General features: G+C 42.8%; 1 protein-coding gene across 2 annotated transcripts in view; it reads right to left on the minus strand.

Annotated features, from left to right (window-relative positions):
• The window catches only part of znf219 (zinc finger protein 219), a 22,231-nt gene extending 14,621 nt beyond the window's left edge, over window positions 1-7,610 (minus strand). The window contains exon 1 of one of the 2 annotated variants that reach the window (XM_005948771.2): window positions 7,444-7,610. The gene's annotated coding sequence lies outside the window, so the exon portion shown is untranslated. The other variant, XM_005948772.2, reaches the window with a different exon arrangement.
• Window positions 7,611-12,283: the final 4,673 nt, after the last annotated feature.

Consider the following 12,283-nt stretch of genomic DNA (forward strand, 5'->3'; position numbering starts at 1 on the left):
ACACACACACACACACACACACACACACACACACGGCGAGCTATAAAATGGATTGGGGTAGGTACTCAAAGCAAGGGTGAGAGCAGCGTACAAAAATGTGACACCTACGTGTGTGTGTGGTGGGTGTTTTTAGTTTTGTGAGGGGAGGGGTAATAATCTGATTTTAAATGTGCGTCATGGCAATGAATATTTAATATTAGGTAATGTGATCCACGTAGGAGATTCACAATGATATTACAGACCAGCAAGTGGCCCACTTGCAAACCAGAAAATAGGGTCTCACCCAATCTTAAATCTTCACTCTTATCAAAATACAAGAGAAAGTGATGGATTTTCTTGAAACTTTCATTCAAACCACATGAACAACACGGGTTGTTGGCTATACACAATAATACATACTCATTTTAAACTGAGCTTCTGTTAATACTGCAGCCCACCTGCAGTACCTTTGCAGCCCAACAGGGGGCCCTGGCCCATACTTTGGGAATCAGTGCTATAGACTTTACAAAACAACTTTCTGGTTTGCTTTAGATAAACACAAAAACTGTATATAAACAATGGTCTGGAGCCATGAGTGTAGCATAATTTTTGCCTTTTACACTAGCACCTCAACTAGACTACTCAACAAGGTTTTGGCCGTTTTCTATTACCACCTCAATGTGGGCGGGGTCGTTATAGCAAGGCAGCCCAAAAGTCCAGTGACGCTGTTTGCCTGCAATCCAAAGACAACACAACAATGGAAGTCGAGGCGATGGTACACCTGCTTCACGCACTTTGGCTTTTTGTCAGACTCAGGGCAAAAGAAAGAGCCAAGTAGGTGTGAGGCCATTGCCCAGCAGCCATTGCCGGGTTTGAGTCTTGCGAAAGAGTTGCTCTCATGACTCCCTCAGTGACCTCATTTGTGGGCCAATCAGTGGCATGCGGTCTTCTGACATCACTTTTTCAACTTGACTCAGGTCACTTGGAAAATGGTCAGAGTAAGCGCTAATAAACTGCAGAGTACCCATAACTACCACCTAATGAAAAAACCCTAAAAACCAAGTTGAGTTTAGCTGAGCAGGTACTAGTGGAAAAGAGGCTTAAGAGCCACTGTAGACATACATGCTAGCAGCTTGTCAATCACAGGATAGCCACACATTTAATCAGGCCCTGATTTATCACCTAAATGTGATCACAATTTACAAAATAGACATCATGACATCATCATTAAAAAGGGAACCGCTGAGACCCTAAATTGCTCAGGAAAGCGTTTGCTGAGATCACAAATGGAGTGAAACGCAGGGTTTCTGAGCAACCTGGTTTCCTGTCGCAGCCACGGCCTGCGGGCCGTTACAAAGACTCCACGTAAAACGCACTTAAGCATTTGTTCCACTTCTCAGGCCCGGAGCTATAGTTGACTGCTGATATGCAACACATAATGGATTTTCCCATCCCTTCGATACAAACTGGATTTTCCTGCACTTTCACTGGCTTTTCCTGTTTTTTCCCTTTCTTTTTTCCCCTGATCCTGAAATTTGCAGTGCATGAGCAGGAGTGTAATGACACAGTAATTCGCAAGATGACACCAGCTTTAAAGCGTCCCAAAGTTGACATTCCAGCAATTGAAATGCAGCTTTGTGGGTCCTGAATTGCCTTGACTGGAAATGAGGTTTTTTTTTATCATCAGGGTCACTATGTTTTGTTTTGCTTTTTTAAACTGCACTGTTTAAATACTGATAACTACTCCTTGACTCAGATCACAAGGAGTGCATAACGATGCAGCTGTATCATACGTTACATCCCTGGTAAATACTAGCTGAGGGAAATTTGCACAATATGTTCAGACAAGTTTTTTGTTTTTTTTCTTTTAGGTGGGGGTGGGGATCGGGGGTGTCACTGTGTAAATATCCACCGAAGTGGCAGAGTTTTATTGTGAAGGCAGTCAGTGCAGGTTTGCACATGCACATGAGAGATACATGTTGTAATTGTAAATATATATCAGGGTGTGAACACCTTTCACCTAGTGTTCATAATGGTACCCGTGTGTGTGGGATAGAAGTGTTATACAGCTTCATAATAAGTAGTGTTAATGTATCATAGGTTGTATATAAGGAGGGTTTGTGTATTGTGATTTGTAGCCTCATGAAGCTAAACAGTACTTTGAATGCCTCGTCACAGTTTGTGTAATTAAGCCTGACTTACAATGATCCCTTCATTCATTTCCTATCAGTCTGTGGAGGTAAATGTCAAAAGATTTAGAATAAATCTGAGTGTATGCTCTGCTCTCCTTGACCCCTTGTGACCCCTTGGGGATCTCGCTCTCAGTTTGGGAACCAGTGATCTATAGCAACAGCGACCTTTGTGTTGTTTGAAAATTAAGTCCTCCTCCACGTACCTAAAAATAGACATCTTCAAGGTCTCAGGCACCGGCCTTAAGGCATAAAGTAAGGACTGTGCTCGTAGTCTGTGTGTATTTCTGTGAATCCCTACAAGTGCATCTTTCTTCCCGCTGCATTACTTGCACTCTCATGTGATGAAGCCAGCGCGAGGTGAGGTGTCCTTTGGGGATAAGTGGGTGTATGAGAGACTGACCACAAGGAAGGGGGGGAAAAAAAACAAAGTGTGTGAAAAAGAGAAGATGAGAGCGAGAGGAAGTGAGGGGAGCCCGCTCCCTGTGCGGTACAGTATAATTTGGCCCTGTGGTTTTTATCGCGTGGTCACGTGGCGAACTTCCCCACAGCCGGTATTCATTTCCTTTACTTCACCTTTCCCTGAACCACCTCCCCACCGCCGGCTTCGCTTCAACTTTGCCTGCCTCGCACTCTCGCTCTTCCCTCATCTTCAGCTTCAACAATGATAAGGGTGAACATCTCCCGCGCAGTCTCCGCCACCGACCGTTAAAGATGAGTGTTGCAGATTGCTTATACGGGGAAAAATGCTACTTCATGTGTATCGTTTTGATCGCAGAACGCAAGTGAAACGGCGATCTAATGGCTCGCATCTGTTACGCCGTTGACCTTATTCGAAAGGTACTTCAGCGGAGTTGAAGAAAAAGTTACATTAAAAGGAAGCGTCCCAACTTTTACCGTCTTTCATCTGCGCAAAGTCCAGCTTGAGCCAGCATTTCCTGCCTCACTGATGTGTTTTATGTTCCACTTCTCACAACCTTACTCCTTTTTGCTTCTTCCTGTCTAACCTCTCCTCCTCTAATGCACCATCCCCTCTCGAGCTCCTGCTTCTCCTCTTTTTGAATGAATTACTCCTCTAGCGAGAGAACACGAGCTGATGCTCGAACTGGGAGGCAACGTTGCAGTGCCAGACCCGAGCGGGCGAATCCCGAACACCGGAAAGCATCTCGGCAGAGAAAACAAGAGTCTCACTCCAACTCATACAGGCCGCGCCGTTCCTAAAACCAGTGAGTGGAGGGGGAAGGGGGGTGCTGAATGACTCGTCTGACTCGGGATTACGAAACTGACGCTTTAAAAGAAGAATTGGTTGGAGCATGTGTGTGGTTGTACGCATTCTTCCTAAAAGGCTTATGTGTGCACACCGAGGATCAGTTGCTAGGTTGGAGACAATCCTGCAGGTGAAACAAACATCCACCTGATCAATTTTCTCCCTACTGTCTGGGAAAAGGTTCAGAAACCTTTCTTCCATGAATGACGCCCCTTCCACTTTAGTGTCCTTAAGCAACACACTACTTTCGACCCCCTCAGGGATGCTCAGCACTCACTGTGACCTCCCTGGGGTATTTATGTATATATATATCAGATACCTAAAACAGCTTTAGTGTGGGGGGGAAAAGGGTAAGTGTATAATAGTAATGGCTTCATTCTTTCTTCACCCTGGGGAAATTTGCAGAGCATGTGTTCTCTTTCTTAGGAACATCTTGTTTGAAACACACTCTGTTGCACTATATTTTATAAAGACACATATAAATGGGAGGTGCCAGTACTTAAATCAACACATCCTGGTGTAATTCTGGGTGACTGATTGCACTCAAGGGCTCCCTGACTCTATGTATAGGCTGGAATGTAACATTTTATTTCTATTTTTTTTGCAGGGGATTTGAGCTGAAAAGTGAGGATGCACTCCAACAATGACTTTATGTCTTCTTCCCCACAGTCGCCGAGTACTTGCTCACTGGGGACTGTGGGGTTCTGTCTCTATTGCACAGTCTTCAGGTTACAATATAAAGTGCTTTGATGCTGTGTCCAGAATGTTTTCAGACTAAATTGAGGCCAAAATAGTTCACACTTTCAGTTTTTCATCTGGGAAGGCATCTGTTGTGCTGATCTCAGCAGGTCAAATGAAATGCAAAGAAAAAACACAAAAAGAGTTGTATTGTAACTTTAAAAAAGATTTGAGGGAGAAATTCAAATACTGCTTGCTTTCATAACATCGCACACCTGGCTGAAAAGCGCAGTCACGGGACTGCCACTAATGGAAAGTTGGAAAAATGTTTTGCTTATCAAATTGTCGTGTTTGATTTTTTTGTTTTTTATTCAGACCGTCTACCTGTACGCCTCTGCTGCAAACGCTGATTTCAGAGCTGGTCTTCCAAACTAAATGCGAGCGACAAAAAGTGGCAGACTATTTAAGTAAGACCCTAATGCTCTAAATACACTCTAATCCCGAGCAGCCTAGCAGAACTCTCAACAGTCTCAAAATGTCACAATGCAGTAGATTCTCCCTAACTGAGGGCAAGCAGGTGCCTCTCCCGCAGCGCACTAATGACCCAATTATATCAATCAGAAGCCTTGATTGGTGCTACACTCCTTTCCCTTTTACTCTCTCTCCCTCTGTCTCATTCTCCCCTCACATACAATCTCTTTCCCAAGAGCCACCTGGATGGGGTGGATGTGCCCCTTCAAGTACAGTACAGTATGTACAAAGATGGGAAGTAGGCGGCATTGAGGGTGACAGAGGAGGTGGAGGAGGAGGTGGATACTATTTGAACACAACAAGCAGAATGAAGCAAAAACCATTAGAGCCTTTTTAACATGGGGCCAGTGTTTTATATTCATTAGTACAGCTGGTTGCAGATGAGTATCTGCCAAGGGTTTGACATGAAATCAACGCCTTATATCTAATGGCAAACAACCTGTAGAGAGGCAGGGGAGGCTTTTTTTACTAACAGAGTAATAATTAAAAAAAAAATGCTTGCGTTATTAGTTTTTGATCAAGCCCGGATAAGGAAAAGTAGCGTCTTGTTGCCAAAAGTCACTCTTGCAGGCGATGATCCAAAGAAAAACAGGGATTTGGAGTGAAGTCATTTCTTTTCTAATTGTCTCAGCTTTCTTTTCTTTTTTTCTTTTTCGTAGAGGGATTATGAAAGTTAATGTGCATAAACCCGTCTTGAAAAATGCCAAACCCTCCAAAAACATGCCTCATTTTAGGACACGCAAGCAATGTCAACCTACTTCCACTGTGCACAGGCTCTCAAGAGTGTGACATTTTGGGTAGATATGAAAAAAAAAAAATAGGGCATTTCAGGATCCCTAAACATATTCCATTGGATATAGAAAAAGGCGACGGGAGTGTCTTTGGTCAACCCAGATGACACGTCTGCGCCTTATCTCAAGAGGAATTTCCTCCTCGCCCCTGTGATGTGCGTCAATAACGTGCAACCATTTTCAGTACGCTCCTTTCCCCCTCTCTCTCTTCTCTCTCGCGGCCATCTCAATTAGAGGCACATTAATGAAATAAATAACCATCAACAAACAATGCACTAATAAACACCCCCTCACACACACTAAAAATCAAATTAACCCTGCCCGCAGATGGTGTCCGCGCACAATCCCGCTTCCAAATAGAAACAAGAACAACAACCAAAAGAAAAAATGCGATTAAAAATCATGAACACGGGGGATGCAGGGTAGTCGGAGAAGTCGGAGGGTGGCGTGTGTGTGTCATGTCAGCCTATCTATCGCTCTCTCTCCCCTGCTCCATTTTGTTCCTAAATTTTCTATACAAAAGATTAAGGGAGGGGAAAAAGACGAGTGAGCGAGCAAGGAGAGGACGGGAGGGGGGAAAAGTGCCATCATGGATTTCATCTTGAATCCCTCTCTGCCAATCTACCACAGACATCAGTGCCCCCCTCACCCCCCTCAAAAAAAAGAGCCATCGTGTCCAAAAACGCACATTTTTGGACGAAAACCGGTAACTTATCTTTACTGAACACAATCTGGCAACACGCGTTTTGCACGCACACGGCCCCAACATTGCATGTATTGCCACACTTGCTATGCTACTTTCTGAGCGCTGAGGTAACGTTAGGACAACTAAACGGGTTGTAGTAAACATTGTAGTAAAAGGTGGCCGAAAGTATAAGGTTTATAAAGCACCGTTAAACAGTCTTTTCTCTTTTTTTGCGCGTATCCCACACGAAAAGTGGCGGTGCTTATCTCGGAAACAACGCACAACACAATGCCTAATGTGTGTCCAACAAAAGAATTAGTCAAGCTAATCGCATCTACCTACAAATTACGCTTTGTAAATCAACTTGCTAACATGCAAAAATCCACTTTTACGCTTGGACAATATGTCCGCGGCTTATCGAAATCCTCCGTTACGCACAGAGAACTTGGCTCTTCTTTAAAAAAAAAAAATACACATATATAATAAATAATAAAAATATAACCTACTTAAAAAAGAAGAAGAAGAAGACGCCGTTCTTTTTCAGAGAGGTTAAAGAAGAGCTGCCAAATTACCAAACTGCTCGCGCGGATAAAAACAAAAATTAAGAGCTAGCTTGCACAACTACTTAGCTGAAGTTGTGTCCAATTTTTAAACAAAAATAAACCTCCGAGTGACTTTTCGTGCACTTGCGAGCATTTTTAAGTCGCATTTCATCTCGTGCTGACTGTTCGAGTCGACTTGGTTTAACTGTTACACCGAGTATTTCCTCAGTTATGAGGGAAAACAGTGCATTTCTCCGCTTTTTTTCTTTTCTTTTTTTTTTTTGTCATGTCACGGCTTATAAGCGGAGCTCCGACTGCTACATGCTTGTCGACCACGCGCGCACATACACCGGCTTACATACATGACACACACGTAAAGTGGTCCGGAGCGCGCGGTTACATGTATACATACATACATACATACATGCATGCCTCGTGCCAATCACTCACATGCGAGCACGCGCACACACACACAGCCAAAGCTGCCAATGAAATAAATAAATAAATAAATGTGAAAAAGCGGAGTGAAATAAAACACATCAACAACTATGTTGGCCATTATCCCGCGTGTTGCCCGTGACAGAAGAAGAAGAAGAAGAAGAGAGAAAAAAGAGGCAACAACAGTCGCAGTAAATTAAACAATTTTGGAAATGTTTCGTCGCCGGTGTTTCGTGCCAGCACGCATAAAAGTGCATATATGTAAACATAGTGGTAAATAAAATGTAAGAAGATAAATGAAGATATAGGATATATGTTGAAAGTAAAGACTCAGTGTACTTACGGGAGAGGCGGCGAGGAGATTAATGACACGACACGTCATGATTACGTTTCACTTGAATTAAATACATTACGAGTTGGGAAAAAAATGGAAATCAGGGTTGTATACAAGCATACGCCGTTTCCCCCTCCCTCCTCCCTCCGTTTGGTCACCCTCTTCTCTCTCTCTCTCTCTCTCTCTCTCTCTCTCTCTCTCTCTCACACACACACCACACTCTCTCTCTCCTCCTCCTCCTCCTCCTCCTCCATCTCCCTTTTCTTTTCCTTCTCCCCTTCTCTCCTTTCTTCTTGCATTTTTGCCCATTTATTACACAGGAGTGAGTGAATGGGGGGGAGTGGTGGGGGGAGCATAGGAGAAGTGGGAGGGAGAGTGATGTAGGTTGGAAATGTTAATTATAATCTCAGCACGGGCACCATTTTACAACGCTGTCATCTCTTCACATTTGTATCCTAAATATGGCATCTGGGGTGGCGGGTAGCTGACAGTTAAGAGACATTTTTTTGGGGTGGCAGGAGAAGAAGGAGAAGAAGAAGAAAGTTTCACACCAACAGAAGTGAGATAAAAGTGATGACAGAGGCAAGAGGCAGCTAAAATGTTGTGGTGAGCCACCCCGGAAGCACATGGCCGCTATGAGGATGGGAAGAAACAAAGTGCACAAATTTCGATGTGTTGAGGAAGAGGAGGGGTTCCCAACATGAGGCTGGGTGACCAATAGGAGTCGCCCAGGGGTTTTCCAAAAGGTCCCAAACGAAAGTGTAGAGGTAAAGAGAAAGTGATGATAAAAGTACAGAATGAGTTTTAAAAAACTAAAAATGTTTCTGTCGAAACTGAACTTGAGGTCAGGCAGAGTTTCATTTCTAGAAAATGTAACAACAACATCAAAGGAAAAATAACAAGTCTGAGTCATTCTTTCTCTGTCTTTGAATGTTCTCCACATCTCCTAGCCAATGCACACTACTGTGTATTGCTGTACCCACTCTAATAGCTAAGCCGCAGCAGGTGCACCATGTCCACACCATGTACCAGCATCAATGGAGTTTGCATGAATAAGTCTCTGGAACACCCCATTTGTTTTGTCATAGACAGAAAGGAGTTTAGGGGTTTCTAATCATAGATCGCCTCTCCACCAAGTCACGCCAACTCCAGGTTTACATACACACATCAAAAGCACTGATGGCATGATAATTTGGGACCTTTAATGATTTATTTGAATTCTTTCCACTGTGAAATACGTGAACACATTTGAGTTCATTTCAGATTTTTTGGGATCTAATCAAGATAGGCTCAAATAAATGTCTGTTAGCAATATACACCTTTTGGCATGAGTCTAGCTCAGCGGTCCCCAACCCCCGGGCCTCCGTGAGTCGTTTGGTACCGGGCCGCGAGAGTTGAGGCTCAGGTGTGAAATGTGTGGTTTTCAGGGTTTTTATCGGTTTTCATCGTTATTTTGTTATCGCTTTTATTGTTAACTCGGTTTTCCTGGGTCTTTTCACGTGTGTTATGAATAAATCTTATTTTTTTCGGTACAGGTACTAGTTTTATTTTGTTGTATCCGCGACACCTTAAAGGCCGGTCCGTGAAAATATTGTTGGGCATAAACCGGTCCGTGGTGCAAAAAAGGTTGGGGACCGCTGGTCTAGCTGACTTCTTTCATGGCAGAAATGGTAGATTTTAAAATGGTTTGTTTCCTGGGACGGACCCAGTCTTTAGGTTTTAGTCCACACATTTTCAGCAGGGTTGACATCTAAGCTTTGGGAAGGCCATTCCAGAAGCTTTAATGTGTATTTGCACACGATATCCAAGTTTCAGACATCTAGCTGTTGATTCGAGGTGAATTTGAATAATTCGAAGGTAGTCCTCCTTCTTCATCATTCCATGCAATGTACCAGAACAACTGGCAGCAAAACATCCCCCAAGCATGATGCCGCCACCACCATGCTTGGCAGCTGGTACAGCGTTTATAAGTTTTACAGTCTCACCTTTACTCCTCCATCCTTTCGTCATTGTAGCCAGTTAATGCAGTCTTTGTCTCGTTTGATCATAAAATGTTTCTCCAGAAGGCCAATTTAAGTTGAGTTTGAAGCTGTTGATTTTGGAGCAGGTGCTTCTTTCTTGGTCAGCACCCCGCTCCTTGGGTCTTCTTCTACACCTTGGCAACATGGTCACACATCAGAATAACTTCTACTTACAAACAGTCATTTGAACTGATAATCTTGGAATCTGCAGTTGTTAAGAAATGGCTCAAAGAGAGCTTCCAGACTCATGTAAATCTACAGTTCTTCTACCTAGATCTTCACTGGATTCCTTCGACTTTCCCATTATTCTAAGTATTGTTCAGTGCAAAGAATGCTATCAAACAAATCTGTTTTATCCTGCAAGGAGAAACTACCAGTTGAAGTAAATCATGATCACTAACAAGAAGTTAACATCCCTTGGCCTAGTCAGGTTAAAAGAGATTCTAGAGCATTCAGAACCCCTTAGTAAAAGATTTCAGTGAGTTTTGAGACTTTTGACCCTGTGTATATTACAGAAAATCCCAAATTAATACAAACTTGTGCACTCAGTTCTGTAGATTAAAGATATGTCCTGTATAATAATTCCCGGTGTTGTTGTCTGTGAGGTCTTAAGGGAACAGTGACATTGACACTGAGCTTATGGTAGCTACATTAGCAACAAGAGCATTTTGTGTGATTTTGACCTTGACTTTCATATCTGCCATCACACAAAATTTAAACACGATATCCTGAAAACAGTGGATTCCAGACTACTGACAAGCAAAAGCCTTTTTCATTAGTACCTAGTCAAATCGACTTGCCACAGTTTTGAGGGTTTTCCATTAGGCCATAGTACTCCGTACCAGGTACTAAAATAGTACCTGCTCGACCGTGGTTCCAAGTGATCCAAGCAGGTAGTAAAAAATGACGTCGTCAGACTCCATGCCACCGATTGCCTGGTCAGTGGCGTCACTCGATGAGCCATGCGAGTGCCCCATTCACGAAAATCAAAACTGTCATTTTTGAAACTAGACAACAAGGGAAATGGCTATAAAAATCAACCCCCTGGTCCCAGAGTCAACGAAAAGCCACAGACCAAGCAGCAGACATGCCTTCACTTTGACATTCACCTTTGTCACACGCTTGGCCGTGTTGCTATGACGATGACCAAGCACATTAGGTGGTACTCTATTGTAATGGAAAACCAGTCGATCCGAGTCGAGTTGTGGTGAATCGATCTTAGTAGGTACTAATGGAAAAGGGGCTAAACAGAACCGATTACATACTAGAATAAATAACTCAAGACAAAGAAGTGGTTAAACACAACAAAAGAAACTCACACAGATTTATTTAATTAGGTTTTTTATTTACTTCAGCCTACAACACTGACCTTTATGACTTTGTAGGAGTGTAGGGTCACCACTGGAGACACAGAAAGCTGTTTTGTGAGCTCTTTAAAGCTCAATTTCTATCATTTAATCATTAGTTATTATTAATCTCTGGCTCTCTTCCACAGCGTGTCTTTGTCCTGTTTTTAATCCCTCATCCCCAACCGGTTGCAGCAGATGGCTGCTCCACCCAGAGGCTGCTTCTGCCTGAGGTTTCTTCCTGTTAAAAGGAAGTTTTTCCTTCACACTGTCGCCAAAACGCTTGCTCAGTCATGTGGTTGCTGTAGTTTTCTCTGTATAATAGAATCTGGAGGCAACTGTTGCTGTGATTTGGTGCTATATAAATAAAATAGACTTGAATATCAAAAAGGTAATTGTTTGGATCCCTTTGAAACATTTAAAGAACGAGCACAACTATGCACAGCTTTTCATTCTGTCCAACAGAATCAAGGCTGATGATCTCTTGATGTACGCTGATACAGAGCAAGCGGGTTTTATTCAAGCTTCATTTAAACCCACAGTCCTCAAAGTGCAGCAGGCCAGCGGTGGCCTCTGTTAACAATTCATGCAGCCCCCTAACAACTCCAAAAGAATGCCCTTCTGTACATTTCATTCATCCGGTGCTGCTACATTATGTCACACTGCAAAGTAGTTGCACTGACTGTGACCAAGGGAGCTTTCTCTTTAGGTTTTAACTTTTCTCTGTCTTAAACCTACTTAACATTATCAAATAAAGCTGGGTTACTAAGCAGAAAAAATACAAACACTGAATATTTGCACACGTTTAAAAAACCCTGATTTAAAGCATGGTGCTGCCATTCCACTGAGACTGAAATAGTAAGTGCTGCTAGCTGGCACACAACCTCCAAAATAAGCCAGAAAGACAGGCATTTTTGGCATTCTGTTCCCTTATAAAGTTAGGTTGTACACATACAGCAGCTACACCTTCACAACCTACAACCAACCACCACGAACAACCACATGAATTTAAACCCTTGAGACTGTTTATTCATAACTTTGAAACCCTTGTGTTTCAGTCTTTGAATATAAAGAAACAGCAGTTAAAGATGATTTACAGCTCATCATCTGCTGAACAAAGCACGTCTCCTACTTCACAGGACGGCATATGCAATGTATCTTTACTGGAGGTTTCCGGTCTAAACATCACAGCACTGTAAGCTGCATTCGGTTTCCATTCTTGTGATGTCACCAAATCCTGTTTGTGTTGAACTGAAGCAAAGAGAAACTTTTTCCCCTTCAGCAGATAAATGTGTCATACTGTGCACAAAGCTCGACATCATTCCACACAGTCAAACATCAAAGGGAAGCAACAAAAAAGCGAGACATCATTTGGAATCGAGGGGACTTTAAAAGTAAGACCGCTTCTTTGTTTCTTGGTGGGTTTATCACAAATGGCCGGTTTTAAATTAGTTGCAGTCTCTGGAATCTATGCTTTTTATA

This window comes from Haplochromis burtoni, unplaced genomic scaffold (genome assembly GCF_018398535.1).
Source record: "Haplochromis burtoni strain Fernald_Lab_line unplaced genomic scaffold, NCSU_Asbu1 Contig_609, whole genome shotgun sequence".
In the NCBI taxonomy this organism is placed as follows: Eukaryota; Metazoa; Chordata; class Actinopteri; order Cichliformes; family Cichlidae; genus Haplochromis; species Haplochromis burtoni.